Source organism: Nuphar pumila, chromosome 6 (assembly GCF_984573655.1).
Source record: "Nuphar pumila chromosome 6, dmNupPumi1.hap1.1, whole genome shotgun sequence".
Taxonomy (NCBI): Eukaryota; Viridiplantae; Streptophyta; class Magnoliopsida; order Nymphaeales; family Nymphaeaceae; genus Nuphar; species Nuphar pumila.
Window position 1 is genome coordinate 20,128,620 of NC_143254.1, and position 10,272 is coordinate 20,138,891.

The 10,272-nt window shown below is 41.7% G+C and overlaps 1 pseudogene; it reads left to right on the top strand.

The window, feature by feature from the left end:
- Window positions 1–1,454: 1,454 nt before the first annotated feature.
- On the top strand, window positions 1,455–9,082 carry LOC149834236 (rust resistance kinase Lr10 pseudogene; annotated as a pseudogene).
- The last annotated feature ends 1,190 nt before the right edge of the window (window positions 9,083–10,272 follow it).

Genomic DNA, 10,272 nt, shown 5'->3' on the forward strand with positions numbered 1-10,272 from the left:
TGATCAACTACCTTTGGGGATCCACAGAACTTTGGCAATTGGAAACACCTAGATTTTTTGAACTGGAAAAGAAGTTATGCCTACCAAACTGTCATCTGTTTAAAACAGCATCTTCCAGTTACAGGAAAGATCTAACATATCATTTTCTTCAGGCAACAAAAGAGAGAGAGACTTCACTTCACAAAGGACTGGAGGACTCTTGGCAGCAATATGACAATGGCATCGCCATGGATGAGTTAGCTTCGCAGTCAGCCATGTACTACCCACCAGTAACCTCACTAGTCACTTTCTGCCGTCGCATGCTTAGTCATCGATGAACCAGGAGTATTTAACGTGCTACCTAATGTATCATTGACATCAACTTCTCTTTGGCCTCGAGATGGAAGAAGCATCCAACGATGGGGATTATCTTGAATTTTGACGTTGCCTTGGCAGAAGCCGTGCAACTGCAATTCTATTCAGGCAGTCGGTTTTCTGAACGGCAAGCAAACCTCTGCAGAGACTATTTCATGAATTTGGTGACAACCATTTTTCATTTACAATTCTCTAACATTAAATCCGAGTAGTTTAAATTAAAAAACCAAGAAAGAATCCCCAGTGCCATGTTCCCATGTGACGCTGATGCTGCCAATTTATACAAAATCCAAAGGATCTCAGACAATTCACCAAAGTCAAGGATCCTTCAGAAAACTGATCTGCATCGTGGTTCGTGGGATCCAATGACAATGACACGGGATACAAATCCTTTTCAACTTTTCGAGGTGCCAGACTGCTATCCATAATTATTTTTCAAACTCACAACTGGGTCAATACATCATTTACCTTTACAAAAAGCTCCATAGATAGCCACAAGTCCCCTAAAAATTTCTTACAGTTATGCAGCATGCTAGAGAGAACTACACCCTTGGTTCCGACATGGGCCACCCTTGATCACGCCCTTCCCTTGAGAGCTCATCTTCGCACTGGTGCCAAAAATCGAATTTAAAAAGGTTTATAGGATTGGGTGGGACAACATAGTTGCCACATAGTAGGGGTGGATCACATGTTTCATGTGCAGCATGGTATTGCATGAACCTAAAAGCTTGTTTAGACTCACATGGTTCACATGAAACTGCCATATGCATTAGGGCATGCTACATTTGAATCTAATTCAAATAATTAGACTTGGTCAGGTCCCTGGACCCAGTTTAGCCATTGTCCAGGGCTCCATCTCTCCGACACCCCTGAAGGGGTTTGTGGTAGGCTTTGATCTCGGGCCTAACGTTCCGATCCATCCACTACCACCACAAACCCTATTGAAAATTCTCATTATACGGTTACCAAAATATTTTTGGAGTGGGTCCAGAATTCAAGACAATCACAACAAGTGGTTAATTTGTCCTTTTTTTATTCTAATAATATTTTCCACCATGTGACTTATTTTGGCTTTTCATTGTTGAACTGAAGGAATCGTTATGGCCATCATTTTCTCTGCTTTACTTGCTGCGTTTTTCTTCTATTGGGATGATAAGTTCAGAGGAAATTGGGAACTAGACCACAACAGGGTTGAAAATTTCTTGGACAGCTACAACTCCCTGAATCCCAAGAGGTACTCTTATTCAGATGTGAAGAGAATGACCAATCACTTTCAACAAAAGCTAGGGCAAGGAGGGTTTGGAAGTGTATACAAAGGAAGGCTTCCTAATGGCATTCCAGTTGCTGTAAAAACAATTGAGATGTCCAAAACTGAAGGGGATGAATTCATCAATGAAGTGAACACGATTGGGAGGGTTCACCATGTTAATGTGGTCAGACTGCTTGGTTTCTGCGTGGAACAACAGTTCAAGAGAGCTCTTGTATATGAATTCATGCCACATGGATCTCTAGAGAAATTCGTCTTTTACGGCCAATCTAAGCAATGTGATGACTTAGGCTGGGATGGGCATAGCTTTAGATGCGATCAGGGTATCCTTCACTTCAACATCAAGCCGCACAACATTCTACTAGACCACAAATTCACACCCAAAATTTCTGATTTTGGTTTGCTCAAAGGATCAAATTAAGTATTATATCCATGACAGATGCTTGAGGCACAACGGGCTACATTGTGTTAGGTGTAAGAAGGAAGGGAGAGAGAATTCAAAGGAGAAACTTGGCTGTTTTGAAAGAGGTGGTCTTGATGAGGTGGAATAGTCCCACATTGCTTGTGCTTTAGTTTTCTGTGGGCTTTATAAACCACTTGAGAACTCATACCCTTGTTCTTGAGAACAAGAGAGTGGGATGACCACCACACGCGCCCGCCCGTCGCGCCGCGCCGGGTCAGGCCGGGTTATATCCAATCAAGTCAAAGTACCTTTTTACCCAAAGTTTCTTTGGATTTGGATTCGGTAACGGGTTATGGGAATGGATAACGGGTCACGACTCCTCGGATTCCGTGCCCGTTATGGAACTTCGGATTTCGTAACGGATCTCGATCTTTCGAAGTCCGTTAACGGATCACGTCCCCTCGGATTCTGTAACGGGCTCCTTTCACGTTTCATAACTGTTCGTAGGTTATAAAAGCGTGGTCAGGGGTGGGGTTACGGATATGCTGAGACAGACTCTCTGGGTTCTGAAGAAGAGTTTTGCGATTCCCATCTCCCTTTTTACTCTCTCTCTCTTTCCTGTGAGTTATCCCGAAAGGGGTTGTTCTGCAACTGTGGTTCGAAGAGGCTGTTTTCGAAGGACGATCCACCGGAGTGCACCGTTTGGTTCGTCGTGGCTATTGTATCATGGGGGAAGGACGCCGGACCCTGATATGCACAGTATGTGGGGGCGAATCTTCTCTAAGGGGAGTACTTTCGTACGCCTTAGCCTATTACATAAACTAAACATGTTCTTGTTGTTTTCTTTATGTTCTGTGCATATGTTTGTTTATATGCTGACGTCTGGATTTTGGTCTGATGCGGAAAATGCCATGCTTGCTCCCTGTTACTGTTTCGGTCGTCTGTTAATCATGCTATTTACACTGCTGTATTTCTTGATTTATTTCGTGTTTTATATCATGATGACGGTTGTGAAACTGTGTGATCCGAATTATGATCCAAAAGTCTTAGAGAAGATTCCAAGCATGTCGTCTTCTTCTGCGTTTGTACCAAAAGTGGACATGTCTGGTATGCCGAAAAAGTTTGCCGGTCAGAACTTCAAGCGTTGGCAGCAACGCATGAAGATCTGGTTCACTACGATAGAGCTGTTGAATGTTCTGGAAATCGACTGCCCTTCGGTGTCTGATACTAACCCTGACCCTTCTGCAGTCACTGCGGCTGTAGAGTGGAAAAAAAAGGACAGTATATGTCGTGGTTGCATACTGTTGGCTCTGTCCAACACATTGTTCGATGTGTACTGTTCTTCGTCTACCACTGCTAAGGGTCTATGAGATCAACTTGACAAGAAGTACAATACCGAAGACCAAGGTCTTGAAAAGTACTCCGTTGCCAAGTTTCTGAAATATCAGATGGTAGAAGGCAAGTCGGTCACTGAGCAGGCACACGAGTTTCTGCTACTGCTCCATAGTTTGGCTGAGGCTGAAATGAAACTTCCTGAGAAGTTTCAAGTTATGACCATCGTAGAGAAATTTCCTAAGTCTTGGGTAGACTTCGGTATGTCTCTCAAGCACCGTACAGGAAAAATTTCCCTAGATGATCTTATGGTAGCCATTGCCATTAAAGAGGAGCATAGGAGTCAGAAACAAATCGTGATGCCAACTGAACCGCCTAAGGTGAACATGATGACCGGAGCTTTTAAGGGCAAAGGACAAAAATCAAAATCTGCAATGAAAAACCAGTTTAAACCTAAGGCCAAAATCCAGAAAAAGGCAAAGAACAAACAGTGCTGGAACTATGGGCAGGTTGAGCACTGGGCTAAGGAATGTCCTTCCAAGAAGGCCAAAGCTCATGGGACCACAGACGAAACGCCTCAAGTCAACATGGTGACTGAGGTCGTTGGGACCAGTACTGGGTATGTTTCTGTTAACCCGCAAATCTATCACGTCTATGAGCCAACAGAGTGGTTGGTTGACACTGGGGCTAATGTGCACGTTTGTGCTGATAAGTCTGTCTTTTTCTAATACCAGGCTGCTGCAGGCAGATCCATGACTATGGGCAATTCAACGGCTGCAAAGGTGTTAGGGATTGGACGTGTGGATCTGAAGTTTCCTTCAGGACGAGTTCTATCTTTACACAGAGTGCACCATGTGCCTGTAGTTAGAAGGAACATTCTAAGTGGTTTATGTCTTGTTAGAGAGGGTTATGAATTTAACTTTAAATGTAATAAAGTTGTTATTTTACATTCTGGAAACTTTATTGGCAAGGGGTATTTAGATGATGGTTTATTTAAACTTCGTGTTGAACATGTTTGCAGTGATAAATTAGAAAATGATGTTTCTTCTGATTTATTGTCTAATGTTGCATATAACATAGAATCATCTGACTTATGGCATAATAGATTAGGTCATGTGAATTTCAACTCTGTGAAACGCATAATGAACTTGAAAATAATTCCTGAGCATTCCATTGATAAAACTAAAAAATATGAAATTTGTGTGCAAGCAAAACAATGTAGGAAACCATTTCATACGATTGTTAGAGATTCTGAAATATTGGATCTGGTGCATACAGATATCTGTGAGTTTAATGGAGTATTAACCAGAAATCATAAAAAGTATTTTATCACTTTTATAGATGATGACACTAAATACTGTTATGTGTATCTGCTAAAATCAAAAGATAAAGCTTTTGATAAGTTTCTTAATTTTAAGAATGAAGCAGAAACACAAACTGGTAGAAAACTTAAAAGATTGAGGTCTGATAGAGGAGGAGAATATACCTCTAATAAACTCGATGAATATTGCAAATCTGTTGGAATAGTTCATGAGTTTACTGCTCCATATTCTCCTCAATCCAATGGGATTGCAGAAAGAAAGAATAGAACCCTAACTGACATGATAAATACTCTACTTGGGAGTTCTGGATTACCTACCTATATGTGGGAGGATGCTCTGAATACGGTTTGCCATATTCTGAATAGAGTACCTCAGAAGCATAAGGACAGTAGCCCTTTTGAACTCAGGAGAAATAGGAAAGCTAGCTTAAAATACCTTAAAGTGTGGGGGTGCCTTGCTAAGGTACTTGTCCCAGAACACAATAGGAAGAAGCTAGGTCCTAAAACAGTAGATGTTGTCTTTTTGGGTTATGTAGAGAACAGCTATGCCTACAAATTCTTAGTAATTAAGTCTGAGATATCTGGCATAGATGTTAACTCTATTGTAGAACTTCGAGAAGCTACATTCTTTGAGGATGTATTTCCCATGAAAATTGGTGTACCTCAGAATCTGTCTTCTTTAGATATACCTTCAACTTCTGGTTCCATTCCCGAACATGTGGAAAGGATGACAGATGTGGGGGTAGAACCATCTTGTTCCCATACTAGACCCGATGAGTCTGAGGAAGTGGTTGAACCTAGAAGAAGCAAGAGACCAAGGATTACCAAGGATTTGGGAAGTGATTTTATCACTTACCTTATCGAAGATGATCCTCCCACTTTTCGAGATGCAATGGCTTCACCTGAAGCAAAGCATTGGAAAGATGCCATCAAGAGTGAAATGGACTCCATTATCTCTAATGGTACTTGGGAACTGGTTGACCTCCCTCGTGGTAGTTCCACAATTGAGTGCAAATGGATCTTTAAGAAGAAGTTGAAACCAGATGGATCCATTGACAAGTACAAGGCGAGACTGGTTGCCAAGGGGTTCAAACAAAAGGAGGGAATAGACTATTTTGATACCTATTCTCCGGTTACCCGGATGACCACTATTAGAGTGCTTATTGCACTGGCTTCCATTTATGATCTCTCGGTCCATCAAATGGACGTGAAGACCGCTTTCTTGCATGGCGATCTTGAAGAAGAGATCTATATGGATCAACCTGAGGGTTATGTGGCTCTTGATAATGAAGATAAAGTTTGTAGACTTGTTAAGTCATTATATGGACTTAAACAAGCCCCTAAACAATGACATGAAAAGTTTGATAATATTATTTTATCATTTGGCTTTGTTGTCAATGAATCTGATAAGTGTGTTTATTGTAAAGTTAAAAGTGATGGTTGTATTATTTTATGCCTGTATGTTGATGACATTCTTTTGTTTAGTTCCAATATGGGAATTGTTAATGAGACAAAGTCGTTTCTTATTAGTAAGTTTGATATGAAGGATATGGGTGTTGCAAATGTGATCTTAGGCTTAAAGCTGACTCGTTCAGCTGAAGGGTTAATCATTTCACAATCTCACTTTGTTGAGAAAGTACTTGTGAAATTTGGCTATAACCAAGGGAGATCTGTAGCAAGTCCATATGACCCTTCTATCCCTCTTCATAAGAATACGACTGGTGTTCCTGTGTCTCAATTGAGGTATTCCCAGATTATTGGAAGTTTGATGTATCTTGCAAATTGCACGAGACCAGATATTTCATTCTCCGTGACAAAATTAAGTAGATACACAAGTTGTCTAAATCACACTCATTGGAAGGCATTGGACAGGGTACTTAGATACCTGAAAGGAACCATTTCCTTGAGTTTGCATTACAAGAGATTCCCTGCAGTTCTTGAGGGATATAGTGATGCGAGCTGGATAGCCATGAACTCTGGCAGTTATGGCATGACAGGGTATGTATTTACCTTGGGTGGCGGCGCAGTCGCTTGGAGATCAGTAAAGCAGATCATCTTGTCTCGGTCTACTTTTGAGGCTGAACTCTGTGCTTTAGATGTCACAGGATTGGAAGCTGAATGATTAAAGGGACTTCTTGAGGAACTTCCTTTAATGTGTAAGCCAATTCCTGCGATATCTGTGCATTGTGACAATATGGCCACAATTGCAAAGATTAAAAGCACAAAATATAACCAAAAGCAGAGGAGACATATCCAAGTCAGAATAAAATCTGTAAGGGAACTGGTGTCTCAGTTAGTGGTTGTTGTGGACTATGTTGGATCCAAAGAGAACACAACTGATCCATTAACGAAAGGACTAGATAAGTCTTTAGTCCTAAAATCCAGAGAGGGGATGGGACTGAAACCCATCAGTAGTTTATCTGCAGTAGCAACCCAACCTATCTGAGTGGAGATCCCACAAAGTAGGTTCAATGTGGTAATAACAAGCTGTAGGGTGAATTGGATAGCACCTTATTTATATGATACTATGTATCTGTGTCTGTTCCTCTGTTTACTCTGGAAAGGTGCTGTAGCTGCAAGTTAAGGAAGAGTTAAAACTCTGAATGGGTTCAAAGCCTTCAAGGCGAGATGTTAGCAGTGCATCTTTGAGAAGCCCACCTATGTGAGTGTGACTGTGTGGCCGCAGTTCAAGGAATTGGGTTATTCCTGAAGTCACTCATGAAACAGGATTCGGGCGCATGGCCTTTAACGCGCCGCCCCTAAAGATTACAACCAGAACCTTTATCATGTTGTTGCTGATGGACATTCCTACACCAAAGGTTCAAGTTCAAGACTTCAGTTCACTTCGTTCCTGTGGGGGTAAAGTTAGTCAACTAAGGTAGTAGTTCAAACCGGAAGGTACCATTGCTGAAAGCATGATATGTCCTGTTGCAGATTGTCTCATCTTGCATCTTGGTTTCCTCCCGTTTCATTCTTTGAATTTGTGGGGGAATGTTAGGTGTAAGAAGGAAGGGAGAGAGAATTCAAAGGAGAAACTGGGCTGTTTTGAAAGAGGTGGTCTTGATGAGGTGGAATAGTCCCACATTGCTTGTGCTTGAGTTTTCTGTGGGCTTTATAAGCCACTTGAGAACTCATACACTTGTTTTTTAGAACAAGAGAGTGGGATGACCACCACACACATGCGCGCGCGCGCACGGCCGCCGCGCCGTGTCGTGTCGTGTCGTGCCGTGCCGGGCTCGGGTTCGGGTAATTGACCGTTTAGGGCCATATCCAATCAAGACAAAGTACCTTTTTACCCAAAGTTTCTTTGGATTTGGATTCGGTAACGGGTTATGGGAATGGATAACGGGTCATGACTCCTCGGATTCCGTGCCCGTTATGGAACTTCAGATTCCGTAACAGATCTCGATCTTTCGAAGCCCGTTAACGGATCACGTCCCCTCGGATTCTGTAACGGGATCCTTCCACGTTTCATAACTGTTTGTGGGTTATAAAAGCGTGGTCAGGGGTGGGGTTACGGATATGCTGAGACAGACTCTCTGGGTTCTGAAGAAGAGTTTTGTGATTCCCATCTCCCTTTTTACTCTCTCTCTCTTTCCTGTGAGTTATCCCGAAAGGGGTTGTTCTGCAACTGTGGTTCGAAGAGGCTGTTTTCGAAGGACGATCCACCGGAGTGCACCATTCGGTTCGTCGTGGCTATTGTATCCTGGGGGAAGGACGCCGGACCCTGATATGCACAGTATGTGGGGGCGAATCTTCTCTAAGGGGAGTACTTTCGTACGCCTTAGCCTATTACATAAACTAAACATGTTCCTGTTGTTTTTTTTATGTTCTGTGCATATGTTTGTTTATATGCTGACGTCTGGATTTTGGTCTGATGCGGAAAATGCCATGCTTGCTCCCTGTTACTGTTTCGGTCGTCTGTTAATCATGCTATTTACACTGCTGTATTTCTTGATTTATTTCGTGTTTTATATCATGACGACGGTTGTGAAACTGTGTGATCCGAATTATGATCCAAAACATTGCACCAGAAGTCGTTTCACAAAATTTTGGAAATTATATATCTTACGAGTAAGATGTTTATAGTTTTGGGCTTGAGATGGTTGGAAAGAGAAAAAATGTAGATGTGAATGCAGAGAATACAAGCCAAATTTACTTTAAGGAATGGATATGTAGTCGTATTGATCTGCATGAGGAGCTTGGAATTGGAGCTAGTACTAATTAAAGAGGAAGATGAAATTGCTAGGAAGTTATCAATTGTAGCATTGTGGTGCATACAATGCAACCCTCCGGATCGTCCTAATCTGAAATAGTGCAGATGTTTGAAGGAGCAACAGATGCGCAGCTGGAAGTGCTTCCTAAGCCATTTATGTCCACTACTCCATATACAGTAAGAATCTAAGAGAACCTTTGTTAATTACTTGAATTGGGACCTTGGAAAAATGTTTCCTAAGATGTTTATGTTGTGATCACTTCTTCAACATTGGTATTTAGAAATGCAAGTATCATGTACTCATAGTAGTTTGATGAGAAGTTAAATTGGTTATAAAGGTGGAGTATACTCATAAACTTTGTGGTGTTTCATAGCTAGGTCCATTAAAGGAAAGCAATTCGTTGGTAAGTTTGAACGAGGCCAAGTGTGTGGCTGGAAGATCACTTAATTAGGGCTATAACAAAACCTTGACTCGTCTTTGCTCAGGCACCTGCCCAAGTAGCCCATAAGCTAGTAACGGGTCTGTCAATGGATCGGGTTTGTATCTGGTACCCCACCCAACCACCCAGATATCGACATAAAAATGTCAACCCGAATATTATTCGGGTCCAACCCGAAGCATATGCAAGTTGAATATTTATGTGGACTCCCGACAGTCCGTGCTTAACCCAAGTATTCTGTATATTTATATATTTAAATACTATCTAAATTGCACGAGTTAGATTTGGGCTTCCATTTTGTTGATCCGACGTAAGTCGAAGCCAAACCAAACCCGACCCCTTGTTATTTGGGTGGGTTCGGATGGACCCTGATGGGTCGGTTACCTGACCCGTTGGCATTCTCATTCTCGGATCCGAATCAAGACCACCCGAGCCCGACCCGGATGAAACCCGAACCCTATCCAAAATGTCTGACTAAGGGTGTTTATGTAATTTTACAAGTAGCCGGAAGGTCCGGAACAACTGCCGTGTCAGCGGGTTTTCCTCGATTCTGCCGTCCCAGTTACCGACACATACCTTCCCAGTGTCTCTCTTTCTCCCTTATATTTTTTTAATTATTTTTTCTGTCCGATGGTTGTGTTCGTCCGAACTAGTTTGTTTATTGCTCGAACGTGACACTTTCCAGGAAATATCTCACTTTCTCTTTTGGTGGGGGGCGAGGTAATAAAAAATTAAGGGTGTGTGCGTTTCAGAAATGTTGTCACTTATCAGTATCGGTATCGGCCCTGTATCGTTTGGCAAACGATTCAGGTGAATCGTTTTGAATTGACTAAAAAATAATTAAAAAATATTACTTGTCAATCAGAACTTGACACGTGTTAAACCCATTAAAATAATATTTTTAAGTATTTTTATATTTATTAAAAATAAGCGATTCAT